General features: G+C 42.2%; 1 long non-coding RNA gene across 3 annotated transcripts in view; it reads right to left on the bottom strand.

The window, feature by feature from the left end:
- Positions 1–16,840, bottom strand: part of LOC122461716 — a 62,263-nt gene that overhangs the window by 11,104 nt on the left and 34,319 nt on the right. Inside the window, exon 1 of one of the 3 annotated variants that reach the window (XR_006283830.1) lies at positions 7,426–7,488. The exons of the other annotated variants lie outside the window; for them this stretch is intronic. This is a non-coding gene — a long non-coding RNA (uncharacterized LOC122461716). Of the gene's footprint in view, positions 1–7,425; positions 7,489–16,840 lie in introns of those variants that run through there. 3 annotated transcript variants of the gene reach the window in all.

Below are 16,840 nucleotides of genomic sequence, written 5' to 3'. Positions count from 1 at the left end.
ACTTGCTTGTAAGGAGGACAAGATGAAGGATAAAAAGAAATTTAACTGATACGAGAAAATTACATAGCAGAAAATAAATATAGCCAGAAACTAACCAAAAGGAGCTGGCTTGGACATGTGAAGTAACTCTCAAGCTACAGTTAAACCCTATTGATCCAAGGAAATCCTGAATCAAAACTTTCCATATGAAGGAATTTCCAGTGCAGGGAAAGTGAGTAAAAAGAGGAAATCAGTGTTTTGTTCAGTAGAGAATTCTCAGTGCAACATCAGACTTAAAGTCAACCACAATAATGACATAGAGCATAATGTTTTTCATTTCTATAGTTCCTTCCCTCAAAGGATCTCAAAGCACTTTCAAAGTATTGATCATTTAAGTCTCACTAACCTCCTTTGAGTGTGTACATTTTATGGATGGAGAAAGTGTGGCTCAGAGTGGTTAAAGAACTTGCCGAAGGTAATACATCAAGTAAGCGGAAGATCTGGGAACACAACTCAAGTCTCCTGACACCCAGCCCGGTATCCTACTCACTAATCCATACAACCTCCACCTCCCTTAAGAACAGTTGGGTGTGGAACAAATCCAGAACTAAAGAGGAAGAGAGGCGGAATGAAAAGGAGTAAGTAGGAAACAGTTTTTCTTAGTCATCTTGCATTTGTTAGACCATCATCTTCCTCTTAAGCCAAGTTACTTCCATCTGTGAGATGTGTTCTGCAGGAAGGTCAGGGCACACAGAGATGCAGCTGTTAGGATCAAGCTGCAAGATGAAAGCACCTATTTGCCAGCTACATTACCAAGCTGCAGTCACATTTTTTCAGGATCCTTCCCCATAGTAATTGCAAAGAAGTAAAACAATAACGGCTAATATGTAAAAATTAACCCACTTGGGGTTTAAATGACAAAACTCTTCATATTCTTAATCATATTTGAAACATCTAAGGTCTCATCCACTGGGTTCTCTCACTGCCAGTCACCAAAGCAAGACAGAGAGAGGGCCAGATTCTCTCCATCTGTTCCAGACCAGTTGCACAAGAAGCTGGAATTTGCCTAGCTGAGAATTTCTCCACTGTAGGAAAGTCTCAGCTGGTGTAAAGCTGGCAGAGTGCCCACACTGCCATCTGGCACTCCCCACCTTCTGCTCTGGTATACAAGGAAGGATGGAAAGGGGGAGGAGTGGAACTCAGCTCTGTACCACCTTGCCAATTCTTAGCTGATGTACAGTGCTTTGGGAGGTTTCAGAGTAGCAGCCATGTTAGTCTGTACTCCTTTTCTTTCAGCGCTTTGGGAGTCTTTTCATTGACTTCACTGACTCATACCCTTTACTTCCTGACCTCAGTGGATGCCATCTATTACATCATTGAGAATTGGTATCCCCCACACCCAGTGGTAACTGGGCTTTTGGTGTCCAGTCAGTCCTTTCTGGCCCCATAGTGAAGGGCTGGTTCTTCTATACATGTATGGACAAAATCCATTTTTTTGTATATCCCTTTATGTACCTTACTTCTACCAGCTATCTGGTAATTTATTCATTGTTGCTGTTCTTAACTTCTAGGTTCATTTAAAGCGTGTTGGCAATGGAAATAGATTAACAGTTTCAGGAAAATAAGCCTTTCTGAAACATGCGCTCCACTTTGTTACTTTTACAAATACAAAATTCACACATGTCCTGGTTTAATTCATTATACACATATGGAACTCACCAGGGCAGGGAAGTATATGGTGATTTTATTCACCACTTAACTCAGGCAGCACGAGAAGCTCAAAAGCTGTCCTAGTGTAAGGGAGTGGTTGGGATCAGGAAAGGGGTGGAGCACCTTGTTCCCCACCAATCCCTGGATGGTAGGGCAGTCCCTAGAGGCCTGTTACTGTTAGTGAAACTTAGATGAGAACTTAGATTGTTCTAAGTTATGCCAAGGGCCATATCAGGCCACAAGGACGCCCCATGACTGAGATAGCGGAAAAACCCATGATCGTGACAGCAAAATTGATGTTCTAGCACCACCTTCTCCCCACAACCCCACCAACGCAGGTCCAATGTCAAGCCAAGGTCTCAAGGATGTGGTCCTTTATTATTCAGAGTCAGAGAAGATGTGGACCCTCTCTATTAAAATGAAAATTTGCTAGCTGAAAATGTTAAGTCTTGTACAGCTTCAGTGAGGTTTCAAAACAGTTCATCTCTCTATGTAATTCTCTGCCACGCCAGTAATGCAGCCAACCCAGACTCATGGCATAAAGCTTTTATATCATGCAATTCTTAGCCACTTGGCTGTTAAAGGTACCCCAGTCAAAATGCTTCTCCAGTGCTCTCCCCATCCAATTCCAGCTATGTCAGACAATGACCCATTGTGATTTCAGTGGAACTTTCCAGTTTTAGAACAGCAGTTCATGGTTGCTGAAGAGACAATCAGCAGCATAGCATAAAACGACATTAAATTCTGTGACATACGAGTTAAAGATGTCAGTATGCCTTTTAACACCACAAACTTCTTTTTCATGCAAACATCCAGTGTAATTAAGAAGAGCAATTAAGAAAGAAAACACACAAAATCTCTCATGCTCAGGTAAAACAGCCTCTTGGCAGAATCTCTTCCAGATTTTTGCATGAATCATTAGCAGGTTTTTAAATGGCCTTCCAGAGAAAGATGAATCTAACTAAAACTGCTACAGTGATAGTCTGTATAGTTTGCACAATAGCAATAACTAGAGAGGCTCAAGGATAGGAAAGGCTGACTGCTTTAAAACCCACATTCCCAGTAGCGAATGTTCACAAAGGGAGAGGCATGGCTACAAATAGGCATAAAGTATGTGCAACTGAGTAAGGCAGACATGGAAAGGGAAAAGGCTCACAACAGACATAGATATCAACAATTAATCATAATAACCACACCTATTGACTTCCGTGCTGCCTTTAAGGAGACATTTATTACAAGAATCAATAGTTAAAAATTTAGAAAAAAAAACATGCTTTCCAGTAAGCACTCTAGAAATAATTGCCCTTCACTGTTCATTTGTTTTAATTCTTTAAATTCAAATACAATCTGAATACACAATTTCAGTATCGACTTTGCTCTTCTAAACATACAATTTAAAAAAAAAAGACTGAACTCTATTCTGTTCTCAATTGAATCAAATCAGTTGAACTCAGATTAACCCCACTGAAGGCTATGGATTTGCTCTGGGTTTATTCCAGTATTATCACCCAGTACCTTTTGGCTGCATCTTTCAAAAGCACCCAAGAAATTAGACATCCAAATCATGGACTTTCAAAAGGAAGTTTGGCGTTTAACTCTTTTAGACCTCTTTGAAAATTCCAGACTTTATTTCCAATGATGTTTCCCACTGAAAGCATGGGGCACTAGTTGCTACTAACAAGTTCTCTTTTCAATAGTCCCAGATGGTCATTTGCATAATTGTATGTTGATAATTTTCTGTCTCCAATTCTCAAGCCAACCAATCACTTACACATTTGCTTAGACACTAAGTTTCATGAAGCACTTTAGGGTCAGTTGGTTCCCGGTTTCAAAACTATAGTTATCTTAATCACCTTGCTTTGGCTGGAAATGTTTCCCTGCAGTTAGGTAAGAGAGATGTGAATCACAGCCTCTCTTGTCAAGTCTACAAGCCTTAAACCCTGCTTTCTGGAAAATATATTTTAAATTATTTTATTGTGATCTCAAAAGTGGTTGTAAATCAAAAATATTTTGCATACCAGTGTTTTTGTTCAGCAACACTAGTAAAAAGAAGACTGAGTCTGTGTCTTTATTAACATGGAGTATGGGCAGAAGTTGTTCCTTTCAGGGTAACATTTTAGTAGCTCATTGGAGGCCTCCTACATTCAGGTGGCACCTGGCACAATTCTAAGACAGGAAGTGAGATGTACATTTGATGAAATGTACATGACCCACCTTCTCTTACAAATGCTTTAAGCCACATCTAATTCACTGTGCTCTGCACTTTGGATAAAACATTAACACCACTTTCTGCTGCAGTTATTATTTAAATACATAGTTGGAAAGCACCACAGAGCTTTTCCAGTTCTGGTCACCATTCCAGATCAGAAACAGAAATTCAGGAACATGTTATTTAATATGCTTCTAAGATCAAGCTATTGAGGCTTATCTAGAAACGTTCATCTTTTCTTTCAGGGTAAAGAGGCAATGTCTGAACTTTTGTTTGTGTAAAAGAGGATAATATAATAATTTGTGCCTCTGTATAACAGTGGATCCACCAACAGATGTTGCTGCTGCTCAACTAATGCAAATCATCCCTGGTTCAAGACTATCAAAACATGTGCTGTACATTATCATAGCCACTAATAAGGACAAATCCTACAGAATTTCATAAAGAATGACAACCTTTCAAAACCAACCTACAGAATTCTACAGCAGGGTCCAGGGATATATTATTTTCTATTAGACTCTATCAGCTGGCTTAAAAATTTTAGAAAACAGATTCTATTGGTTTTTAGACTAAATTTCTCCAGAATCCTATTTAGACTTAATTCAGCATGGCACTTCTGCAGTTCCTCAAATTTAGACATGTGAGTTATCCCATCCCTAGTCAGCACTTCGGTATGCGCTTAACTTTAAGCACATGCTTAAATCCTATTGATGTCAAAGGAGTCAGCTGCAGGCTTGGGCCCTTACACTGCACGCTTTGGGGCATGAGACCATCTCTCTCTCTGTTCTGCACAGCACCTCGAGTATTTTTATACCGATATAATTTAACAATACACTAGCCTAGCAGTTTAAGTCTTTTCATAGTGTGAAGCACATATTAGCAGAGAGAAGTGGACCGCCTTCCTGTTCCATTCATGATCACAGCATCACCGTGGCAACTACAGCAATTGCTGACATGGAAATATAATGCTGGGAAAGTATTTAGAGTATTTGTATCTGTCTTTTATTGTAGTTAATAGGGGAAAGCGAGGAAGAGGCCCAGCACCATGTGATCAGCCTGCTGTTTTCAGATTTGGCCCACAGACCACACGTCTGCATTCTCACAGTGTACTTGGTTATTACTTGATCTTGAATCCAACCATTGTCATCACTGACTTTATATTTGCACTATGTCTGTCTGTATATAGATCCCAGTCACAAAAGGTAGATCTGGGCTCAGGTTCAAATTGTATAATTCCCAAGATTTGAGGATTCTGCTTCACCCCACTACAAAAATAGTCCCTGACTGAGGTAGATGGATACTGCTACAAACCATTTTTTTAAATTCTCCCGAAGACCGGCAGGAATGTTCAGGTTCCACATCTGCCTATTATATAGCAGAGAGGTTCTTATTATGAAACTCAGATCTGAGTTCTCGTTGGGCTCATCTAACATTTATGGTGTTTTCAGAGCCTTCCCCCCACTCCCTCGTTTTTTCTCTTCTTTTTTTTTTTTTATAATTTGCACATATACTGCAAATGTAAAGGAAGGCAGTGTTGGCACAGATTAGGGCTCAAGATGAATTTGTAGCAAAACAATGCACTAGCCTAGTGCATTACTAAAATATATGTGCCTGTGAACACCTAGCTCTCTGACATGCTGGTTGTTAGTGTTCTTTTCCCCCACATTTCAGCTTGCTTGGGTGTATTTGTCTCTGAAGAACTCGAGTCTGACCTCCAGGGCAGGAGTACACACTGAGAGAAGAAAGCTGTTAGCAAATCAATCCTAAAGTGATTTATTTCCAAGTGGCAGATACCAAGAAGGCAGTATATATTTATCATTTGGACAAGGCCCTAATAAAGATAAATTCAGAGATTGAGTCCCTCTAAGAACGAGCTTCAGCAACAGACATACGCCAAAGCATACTTCACTGCTAATTAGTCAGTCACATATGCTTTCAACGGTGTGTAGTTAAGTGACTGAATATGGATGGTGAGGGTTTTCAGCTCATTCTCTCAAATCAAGCCAGAAAGTGGCAGGAATCCTTCTAAAGCCATGCTCTCAGAGTCCATAATTAATGTTCCCCTATTACCTAAATATCTCTATATGTTGTTAAATTGCGCAGACAAAATTGAATCCTGATAGTAGTCAAGAGTGAATGAAAAACTTAGCGCTAAACTTGTAAATATTTTTTTCCTTTGCCATTTGAGTTCTCTATAACAGGAGAGGGAAACGGTATGCAGAATATAGTTTCCTGTTGTTCCAAGAACAGACAAGACTTTCTTTTGTCTATCATATAACCACCTATTATTTATTTTAAGATATTTTCTACCCTGTACTATAGAAGATCCCAATTCCTCCCAGATCAATCTGGAGTCCAACCCTATATTCCTTGTATACCCAAAACTCTCTTTAAAGTCAATGTGTACAAGGGCTGCAGCAATTAGGCTGACATTTTCAAAGCCATCTAGGGGATTTAGATACATGTAATCCATCAACATTAATGGAAGGTAAATCCTCTAGGCTGCTTTGTAACCCTCCAGCACTATTCTGGATCTAGATTCAGTGGTAAAATCTCCCGCTCTTAGTCCATTACATAGCATTTTATCTTGTAATAGCTGTAGAGTTGCCACAGAACAACAAACTCTCCCTGTGCGTGCACGTTAGCATTGTATAACACTAAAAGCAACCAGAACATCTGTTTGGGGCTAAAGTGAAGTCAAAGTGTCAGACCCTGGATGCTGCGTATAGCCCTAAGCCACAAAGTAGCCAGCCCACAGCTGCTGCATCCACATACACACTATGGACCAGATTCAAAGCTATAAATCACGTGTGAATCCACTGAAGTCAAAAGAATTTTACTGGCGTAAAATCTAGTCTAGGTGGGAGAAGAATCAGTCCCAAGAGCTGGAAGGGGGAAGTCTGACCAGTGAATTCTCACAGCCATAGACCCACTGATCTATTCCCTGCCCGCATATCCAGCCTCTCCTTTTGGTGGCAAATTTCGAGGTTTTGACATTTGGTTTCATCCCACTTTAGAACAAAGCCAACACTTCTCAAAGTGGATTGAAACCTCAGCTTTTTGATCCAGAAGGCGAGGAGTGGGATTAGGACACTGGCCTTCATACCAGATGACTCTGAATCAGGCGGAGCAGGGAGTTGAACCTGGATCTCACACAGGCCAGTGCCCTAACCACCAGGCTGTACAGAGGCTATCCCTTTTGTCCCTTCCCTCCGACCCCCACCACAAACCGATACAGCTTCACAAAAGGTTTTGACTTCAGCTCACTGAAAAAGATTCCAACTGGCTCTCCTCTGGACCACACTGTTTCTTGATACCCTACCACCGCCTCAGCCTCCATTGGCCATCCATTCTGGCAAAGAAGAAGCAGGATTGGCTTCAAATAAAATATAATTTTCAAAAAATAAAGGGATTTTTAAAATATATGTTACTTTTAAAAATATCTGATTGAACAAAAAAAACCATCAACTTGGGTATTGAGCAGCCAGGTCATTCTGTGGCTAATTTTTAAATTCTAAGTGCAATACCTGAGGTACTGGCACAGATTTGGTCCCTGATTCTCAGTGTTACCCCTTCCATCCCACAAACTGAAAAATACAGCAGAAAATTCACAAAGTGAGACACCGGCAAATGTTGTTTACACAGAGAGCCATGAAATTGCCCTTTTTTAAAAAAAAAGGAAAAAAAAAAAAGCCATAAAAATTGCTTTAAATGTTTTTTTAACATGATGAATTTTGGATACAAGTGCAGGTTGTGCCGATAAATAGCCCCTCTCCAGGCGATTGGCTGCTGGATTCTTCCATGCCCAGTGAAACTCACAGTTTGCTAAGCCTTTTAGCACATCTCTGGATATGACAAGCGATAATGGCCTTCATCAATCTTGTTGTGTTATGGCACTTCCCTTCACATGAAAAAGAGACAGAAGATACCAAGGAAACCTCAAAGGGAAGTGGCTCACTGTGTGTCCTGTTAAACTTGAAGCAAATACTCTAAGGGGAAAAAGCAGACAAAGGAAAAGCAGAAAGGACGAGCTTTCCTGAAACGAAACAGACAAACAGAGAATCTATCTACTGACCCTTTTCACATAATTGCAAAACCACATAGAGACACAAAACAGTTATATTAAAAAAGATCTAAGGATTAATAGCCCAGTCCTGTTCCCACGTACATAGTACATTGATTTTAGAGGGACTATACAAAAGGAGTAAAGGATGCTAAAGCAGGGTTTAAGGCTATGTCTACACTAGCACTTTTAATCAGCAAAACTTTTGTTGCTCGGGGGGTTGAAAAAACACACCCCTGACCGACAAAAGTGCCAGTGTGGACAGCGCTGTGTCGGTGGGAGGTGCTCTGCTGCCGACATAGCTATTGCCACTTGTTGGGTTGGGGGTGGTTTAATTATGCCAGCGGGAGAGCGCTCTCCCACCAGCATAGAGCAGCTACACAGGAGACCTTACAGCGGCGTAGCTGCAGCGGTACGGCTGTGCTGCTGTACTGTCTATAGTGTAGACACAGCCTAAGAGTGCTCTGGTAAGCAGAAGCGGCAGATTGTTGAGGAGCTCTCGTTCTTTTCTTTGGAACAAATTTCTACCTAGAGTCTGGCTCTGCACCCTGGAAATATATCGGGCCAAATGTGATGGGCAATTTTCAGGGTGAGGTGTTAGATTTAGGAGGTCAGCTCTCATTGGCCTTGTCTTCTTTTAGGGAGGGGTGGGAGGGATGGAAGGTGTGTTCTTAACCCAAGTTAGCTCATTGGAGTTAATTATCTCAAGGTAAAATCCTTGTATAGACAACGCAGTGTGCAGTTTTTGCATAAATTAGCAGGTTGAGTTAAAGAGTCATTCCCCCATAGACTGTATTTTACTCCCTAATTCACACAAAAACTACAGATGCATTGTCTTCACTGGGAAGTGTCTTGAGTTTGGTATCTAGAGTTAAGAACACACCTATATTCATAGTGAAGACACACAACCACTAAGATGCAAGAGTCCCATAAATCACTTGTTAATTTACTCCCAACTGTACAGTAAAGCTTAATGTTTTTGACATGTGGTGTCAAAATGTGAGTACTTGAAAAGTTAAATATTTGGTCAAGAATATTTTTAAAAGAACAGATGTGACCTTCACCTGAAACTCAAACTGAAGGTGAGCATTTGGAGAACTGGAAAGGTTCCAAGATTTTTTTTTTTTAAATGTGTTGTTTGTTTGCACCTCTGAACGTTCTGGTTCTGGGAGCAAAAATGCTAAATTTTTGAGAGCTCATGAGACTTCTCATCCGATGTCTGAACCAAAGAAGTTCAGCCATGCTTGTGCCTGAGCGAGGGCATTGAACTTCAAAACTTTCTGAGGCTCACTCATAATAAACAATCATTCCTGGAAAACTGTGATTCCTTTAACTTTTTCTAGAAGATAGTGCTACTAAAAGCTAACCTTGGTTTTTCATGAGTCAAGACAACTGAAGATGAAATATCACCCAAAAGGAATTTATTCTCTCTTCCTCAGAGATAGTTTGATATTTCAGAGGATAGATTTTTTTAAATTGACAAAGAAAAATAAGACATGTTGTGTTTTGATACCAACACAGAAACCAATTAGAGTACATGAATGTAATAAAAACAGATTTGTTAAGAAAGGGTAACTGTTACAGAAATTCACAGGAAGACACAAAAGCAGATCATGAATTGTTTAACTGTTTATACATGCAAAGGACACTTACAAACACAACAGTCACTATTAACAAGTCAGGTTTCAGAGTAGCAGCCATGTTAGTCTGTATCCGCAAAAAGAAAAGGAGTACTTGTGGCACCTTAGAGACTAACCAATTTATTTGAGCATAAGCTTTCGTGAGCTACAGCTCACTTCGTCGGATGCATTCAGTGGACAAGTCAGTATTTGCCACTTGTTATGATATAACAGTGCCCAAAATACTACAGTTTCCCCCAATACTTGTGTCCTGTCTACCCTATGGAAATCTACCCCAGTATAGCAATGCTGCTGTAGCAGTTTACTTTGGCATGCGATCTGCATTATAGGTCTGCACCAGTGTGTTCATGTTGACAAGGCCAGTTTGAAAGAGACATTTTAGATAGCATCATATGAGAATTGTTGGCAAGTGCGGACTTTTTAATGGTAACCACTCTAGAAATCAGGCAGCAACCCATCAACTGCAGGTGCTATAGAGAGAATAAATTGCTATCTGTCCCTGATGCTCATTCTCAGGAGATATGCTGTATCATGTCACTCAACCTCCTGATCTCTTCAGACAGGCTACTTCAGTGATGAAATTTTAGTGCCAGAAACATTGGTAAGGAAACATGATTTCTCTGCATGGATATTTCAGTATGCTGAACATACAAAGGTACAGGTAGACACAAGTTGCAGGCGTTTTCTAATTAACCCATACATCTCCTCTTTCAGCTACATCTGTATACATCAGTACTGACATTAAATAGTCTGTTTACTTCATCAGAAGTATTTCCTTCCCCTGAATTTCCCAAGGGCTGTATCAAAACCTGCTTCCCCTAAATAAAAGTGGCAGTCTGATGTAAAGTAGGTATCAACTGACTATCTGTTCAGCATATCTTCCGTGCAGATAACAGTCAAAATGCTTATTTAAAAGGTCAGAGATCCTTCCCACTGACAAGGCACCCAGTCCTGGTGACATCCAAAAATGTAATGGAAGTGGTGACAGAAATTGAAAAACCTGTAGGAGACATTTTGACAAGCTCAGCTGAGCAGAGATCCCTGAAGGCAGGGAAATGACTGAAACACCACATTATTTTAAAAAGACACAGGGAAACACACACACACACAGAGCCAAACACTTATAGATCAGAACTCAGGAGTATCTCAAGCTTTATTTTCAGAGTTCAAACCAAAGGAACACTTCAAAAAGCAAAGCTTGTTCAATTACCTAACCTGGTTTCAAGAAAACACAAATCTCTCTTCTTGCCTCCCCACTATTCCCTTTCAAAGTACACCTCTGCTTTCTCAGCTGAGGGGTGCTGGGCTTGGGATAAGACTATGTGAAAAGAAGCAGAAATAAAGCAAACAATCTCACTCAGAATATTGACAGTTCAAGATGTCAGAGGCTGGGGGTCCTTCGCCTCTACACTGTTTTACACAGAATGTCCTGCTGAAGAAAATTCCCTGACTTAAAATCAATACCAAACTAAAACTTTTCATCCTGCCAATAACTGTTGCTTGCATGCAAAGCTACTGCATTTTTCTTCCGCAGTGAGGAAAAACTAAGCAGAATTGTCCTTGTATCAGCAAGAAAACAAAGAACTCATATGTTTGCTCTTACAGTGGTTAAGGTGGTGGCCATATCTCGTGACTGAATCTGGAGAGCTGGGGTAATTCATTCAGAGCAGTAACTTTAATGTCTTAGTGAGCTACAAATCCCCAGATCATGGCTCACTGCATATATTACATATACTCATTATGTTGTATATGCACATACAATTCCTCATGTCTGTGTATACTATATACAGTCCCCCTAAAAGGTGTTCCCTTTACTGAGATAAGGAACTACAATGTTGTCAGAGACACAGGTTTGAAGCTGTGATAAGACTATAGACATAAGTATAAGGCTAAATTCTTGCAAGAACTTGTTTTGTTCAAATAAAGAGCTGGAAATTTTACTGCCTATCTGGATTATCCAAGTGTCTTGAGTTTAAAATGGGCTAAAAATCACAAGCTCAACCTTGCTCCCATTAAACTCGGAGGGGCATAAGATGGGGTGCCCTTCTGAGAAGAGGGATGCGACTGAGTTTTCAAGTAGGTGCAGTCATCACTTGATGTATTTAATGACTTCCCCAGGTCCTCTTGATCCACAATAGAGCCAGAGACACATGTGAAAAAGAAAGAAAGATGCTACCCGGCTACTTCCAGGAACTCAAGACGGGACTGTTCTACTTTTGTTCTAAAAAAGTAGATTCATGGAGCAGAGTTCTGATTTTATCCTTAACAATTCCTCCTTTCCTACCTGCAAGTAACTGCTAATTGCTAAAAACTGAGTTGTGTCATACCATGTACAGGGATCATCTCCATGAAGTTTGGCTTGTGTTTCAGGCAGCTACTTTCCATGGAGGTCCCTGCAATTCCCCTTTTCTTCAGTGGTATTATAGCTGCTTAGTTCCTCTTCCAAACTCTTCAGGTGAAATCTGGCACTGATACACACTCCGTACAGACCCACAGAAGCCAGCTGATGGTTATGTTTAAAAGAAAACAACAAAACAAACCCTAAATTCTCTCTATGTTCAAAAGCACCAGCAGACCAGGGAGCAACTGCAATTTATCCTCTGTCACGTTTTCACCTGAGCATGTGGTTGGTTGGTGCACGCTTGGCTGTATCATAAGTGGTATTTAATCCCTTTTGCTTGACAGTTAGATTGTTCCCATGGGGCTACGGGAACTTTTTAGACACATTTTCTTCCCAGTCTTTTCATGGCTTCTGCCTGCTTGTATAATTATGCCAGCAGCACCTGTGCTGTTTAATCCCTTCCTGGAAATATACTGAAAATGAATGTAGAAGTAAAAGGATGCACGTAGGTGTGGTGGGGCGGGACTCACCCCTGAGATGCCTCCTGCTGGTCATCCAGGGAATTAGCATTTCCAGCCTCCAGAGCACCCTCTGCAGGCCAGTGTCCCACTTGCTGCTGGGCCCTGAGTCCCTCCCAGACCCTGGTGCCCTTTCACACTGGAGTGCTGCCCCCTGGCAGTAACCCCCCAAGATCTGGGTCTTCCCCAGGAACCCCCACCCTGTATCCCCACCTCACCTCAGTCTTTGGCTACTGCCAGTCACCATCTAGCCCCTGCTCCCTGGGGCAGACTACAGTATAATTGCCACTCATCAATCGGCAAGGAGGGTCCGGACTTGCTGCTTCTACCTACCCTTGGGCTGCCCCCTGCAAACCCCGTACCCTTTTCCTAGGCTTTCATCAAGGCCTGCAGCCTGGGGGTTTCTCAGGCCAGAGATCCCCAGCTCCTCTGGCTTTTCCCTAGCCCTCCTCCACTTTAGGTACCCTGCTCAGCTCCCAGCAATCAGGCCCCTCCCTCTCAACATCTAGAGAGAGACTGTGTCCGCCTGGTCCACTGCCCTCTTATAAAGGCCCGCTGGGGCCTGATTGGGGCGTTGCTGCAGCTGTGGCTGTTTCCCAATCAGCCGAAGCTTGCTGCTTTCCCTAGCAGCAGCCCTCTTGTAGCCTCAGCCTTCTCCTAGGGCTGATTTCAAGCCCTTCAGACAGGAGTGGGTGACCAACCTGCTACATTGGGTGAACAAAGAACCAGAGAGTGGCAAGTAGTGTTCCTACATGTGTGTTTTATTATAGCCCCATGTATTAATGACAGACAAATGCACTATACTGGTGGAATTGGGAATTTGAGAGCCACTGAACACCGAGTTCTCAGTGAATCACAATTTCCCAAGCACCTGTGCCAAATAACTTTGTGCTGATGCACCAGGGAAATGCACAAAACATTTCCAGCATCCCTCACTCCTTCTTGTTTATTGCCTGTGAGGGTGCACTTTTGTCTGCAGCATAAATTATATAAGGACAGTTGTCTGGAACTTTAAAATGGCCAGCATCAGCCTGGAGAACCAAGCATCTAGAGGGGAAGCAGTGAGGGGTGCCCTCTGAAGAGGAAATGGACAGTAGTCACTCATGCTAAAGCTACTGACCGCTGTCACTAGGACACAGGGTGAGTCAGTCATCTTCTTCTCACTCATGTAAAGAGGTTAGAAGTGCTGCTGCTCCCACGTCACGTTGTGATTCTCAAGTAGGACAAGGTGCCTCTGTGCGTGGGCCACCACATGTGCTGGTTTTCTGCCCTTTGGGTTTGAATTCAGTATGATCTCTCAGACCACAATCTATAAAGCAGTGTATGTAAATCAGGCAACAGAGGGCAGGTGGGACTTGCCTTTTCTCCCCGCCCCCTCCCCAAATGCCAGCCACCTATGTCTTTTGGCCCTCTCTTCTCCAGCAATGGGGACCACCAAGTTCCATTTGTGGATCTATGCTCTCTTGGGCACTGAGTCCCTACTAGTCAGGACCTGAATCCACAAATCAGCTGAGGCCAATCGGAGCTTGAACGTACCTATTTAATGTCTGTAAAGGTATAGTAGGGCTCTCCTTGTAACAAATGTATGAGGCTATTTTTTATCTCATTTAACACCAGAATAAAATGGAAGTAACTCTACTGAAGTCAATGGAGTTACAGGGTTTAATTCCCTATTGCCTTGCACCTTGTACGGTGATTGAAACCTGTTCAATATGAGTTGCACTCCCAAGAAAAACTACTTACTTTCTTGCACAAGCAGGTGGCATTTCACACTCACTTTGCCCTGGTGTAAATGACTGCCCAGAGGGCAGGCAATGGGGAATCAGGCCCAGAATGTGGAAAAACAGTGTGAGGTCAGAATCAAGCTGTTTCTTTATTTCTGCTTTCATATGCAGTGCCTTAGACCAGAGGTTTTCAGACTGTGGTCCAAGCTCCATTCAGGTGGTCCACGGATAGTTCCCTCTAAGGTGCACGCCTGGGCGGCCACATACGAGAGAAAGAAGAGCCACCCACCTAATTAGTGGAGCCGCACAGGCATGGCTCCACTAATTAGGTGCCTGGACCCTGGAGAAGACGCACATGTAAGGGGAGGTGGTGGCCTTGAGGGGAATAGGAGGTAGGTGGGAGGGGACAGTGGGGTGAGAAGAGGGGGTGGGGGGATTTGGGATGTGCAGGGCTGCAGCAGCCAGAGAAAGAGGCGGGCCTTTCCCGGGCTCCAGGGCTGCGGCTGCCGAGGAGAGACAGCCCTCCTTCCCAGCCCCAGCTCTGTGGCTGCTGTGGTAGGGGAGAGACCCCCCCCGCCCACCTTCCCAGCCCCAGCTCGGGGGCTGCCGCGGCAGTGGGGGAGAGAGGACACATCTATTGCATTAGAAAGGTAAGACTACTGATAGTAAAATATTAATTGTGTGCTTTTATTTGTAGAACAAAAAAACCTTAATTATTATTAAGGGGTTTTTTATACAGCGCTTTTATCGAAAGTGCTTTCCAATAGTTAGCTAATGGTACGAACAACATTTGGAAAGATTAAGTGATCCACCAAGACCCTCAGCAATTTTCAAGTGGTCCACGAAAAAAAAGTTTGAGAACCACTGCCTTAGACCACTGGACATTATAAGGACTTTTGTATCCTTTACTGACATTATTAAATGATCAAAGAAGACTATGTATGGACTGGATTCACAGAGGGCGGAGAGAGAATTAGATACATTCACATGCAGGATCTCCTGATCATTTTAAAGCATGGTGCATTGATAGAAGATTCATTGGCACATTTGTTAGATGTTTAGTTAATTTCTGCTAGTGAATGTAGAAATGTTTAAGCCATTGATCACCCAGCCATTAAAGTCTACAGAGCTCAATTCAGGCAACATACAGTTTTCATTGATTTCAATGGGAGTTGCACAGATGTATCCGTGGATCTCCTCCAAAAGCCCATATCACGATGGGGAACCTATTGTGCAGGACACTGTACAAAAAAAGACACAAAACACCTGGGCGTGGGGATTAAGGATACAACATGCAAGAAAGAAGAAATGGCCCAGCTTTGTTAGTTGCAATTAGTATATGTTTCTTTATCAGGATTGAGGGCAGGAAAGAAGGGAGTTGGGAAAGGAAAGGAGAAATGCAATAGTCACAACTTGTCATCTGCCTGGCCATGACGTTAATAGGCATCACAGAGCTGAGGGGAGTGTGAAGGAAGGACTTGAAGATAGATAAGATAATAGTTGTTTGGATAGCTCCAACTCATAAAATCACAGGCCATGGTAGTAGGGTAGCGAGCATGAACACAGAGCCCACTCCTGAAGTCTTTGAGCTACATATTACCAAATGCGTATGGTACTTTAGCACAGGAGTCAGTGGGTGTCAGAGCTAGATCATCAGATAAGCTTGCCTTAAAACTCTCTTCCTTGTCATTCAATTTATTTCAAGTGGATTATTCCCTGGAAACTGGTATCTGAGATTTGGTTCGAAGAGGGGGCCAGATGCCTCTGGCATTCTTAGGAGACGCTAAGCGCAATCCCTGAACACAGAGAAGTATACAGACTGCTCCCCCCATGCACTTAGGTGGCACAGCCACACCACCCCAGAAAGGGTGAGGAGATGGTAGGGCAAATAATTCCACGCAACAAATAAATTGGGCGGGGGAGAGAAATCCCCTTGCAGGCAATTCATGATCAGAAAGGGAGAGGAAATGTGCTGAATAAATTATCAGTTATGAATTATTCACCCAGCTCTGTAAACAATAATAATATTTCCCTTTCTCCACCCATTGGCTCAGTTTTCCTAGTGCCAGTTGACCTGTGAAGCAGAATAATAATAAAAGATACAAAAAAAAAAAAGAGACTGGAAATAAATTATTAATGGAAGTCAGTAAGGGACAGTGATGGAAACCCAGCTCTTCGTTATTTACATTAATGAGTTGGAGGATCATACACTCCCGAGAGAAGAGGATATTGCATAAATGGAAAACAAATCCAATAGCATACATGTAGGGTAATGAGTCTTGAAAGACAGACCCAAAAAGAGAGAGGGGTATCTGCAGAGATGGAGAGGCTCTGCAGCCCGATGAGATGGATTGGCAAGTGATTATGGAAATCCCTCCAACCAGTCCTTCTGAAAGCACAGCCGATCATCCCAGAGGCAAAGGGAACCGCGAGATGGTGTTGCAGAAGAATGTGCTGCTGCTATCAAAGGAGGTGGCATTTTCACTCTTAGAGATGTGTGCCAAGTACATTATTTTATTCATTTCTTATTCATGATGAAAAGAATTGAAAATTACTCTCGTGCCATTTCTTCCTCTTTTCATTTGGGAAGGAGATGACACCTCCTCCTTGACAGGCAAAGACTTAGATTTTATAGTTTTATTTTATATGGTACTTA

The sequence above is a fragment of the Chelonia mydas genome, chromosome 9 (genome assembly GCF_015237465.2).
Source record: "Chelonia mydas isolate rCheMyd1 chromosome 9, rCheMyd1.pri.v2, whole genome shotgun sequence".
NCBI classification, from domain to species: Eukaryota; Metazoa; Chordata; order Testudines; family Cheloniidae; genus Chelonia; species Chelonia mydas.
This window is presented reverse-complemented; position numbering and strand designations above follow the sequence as displayed.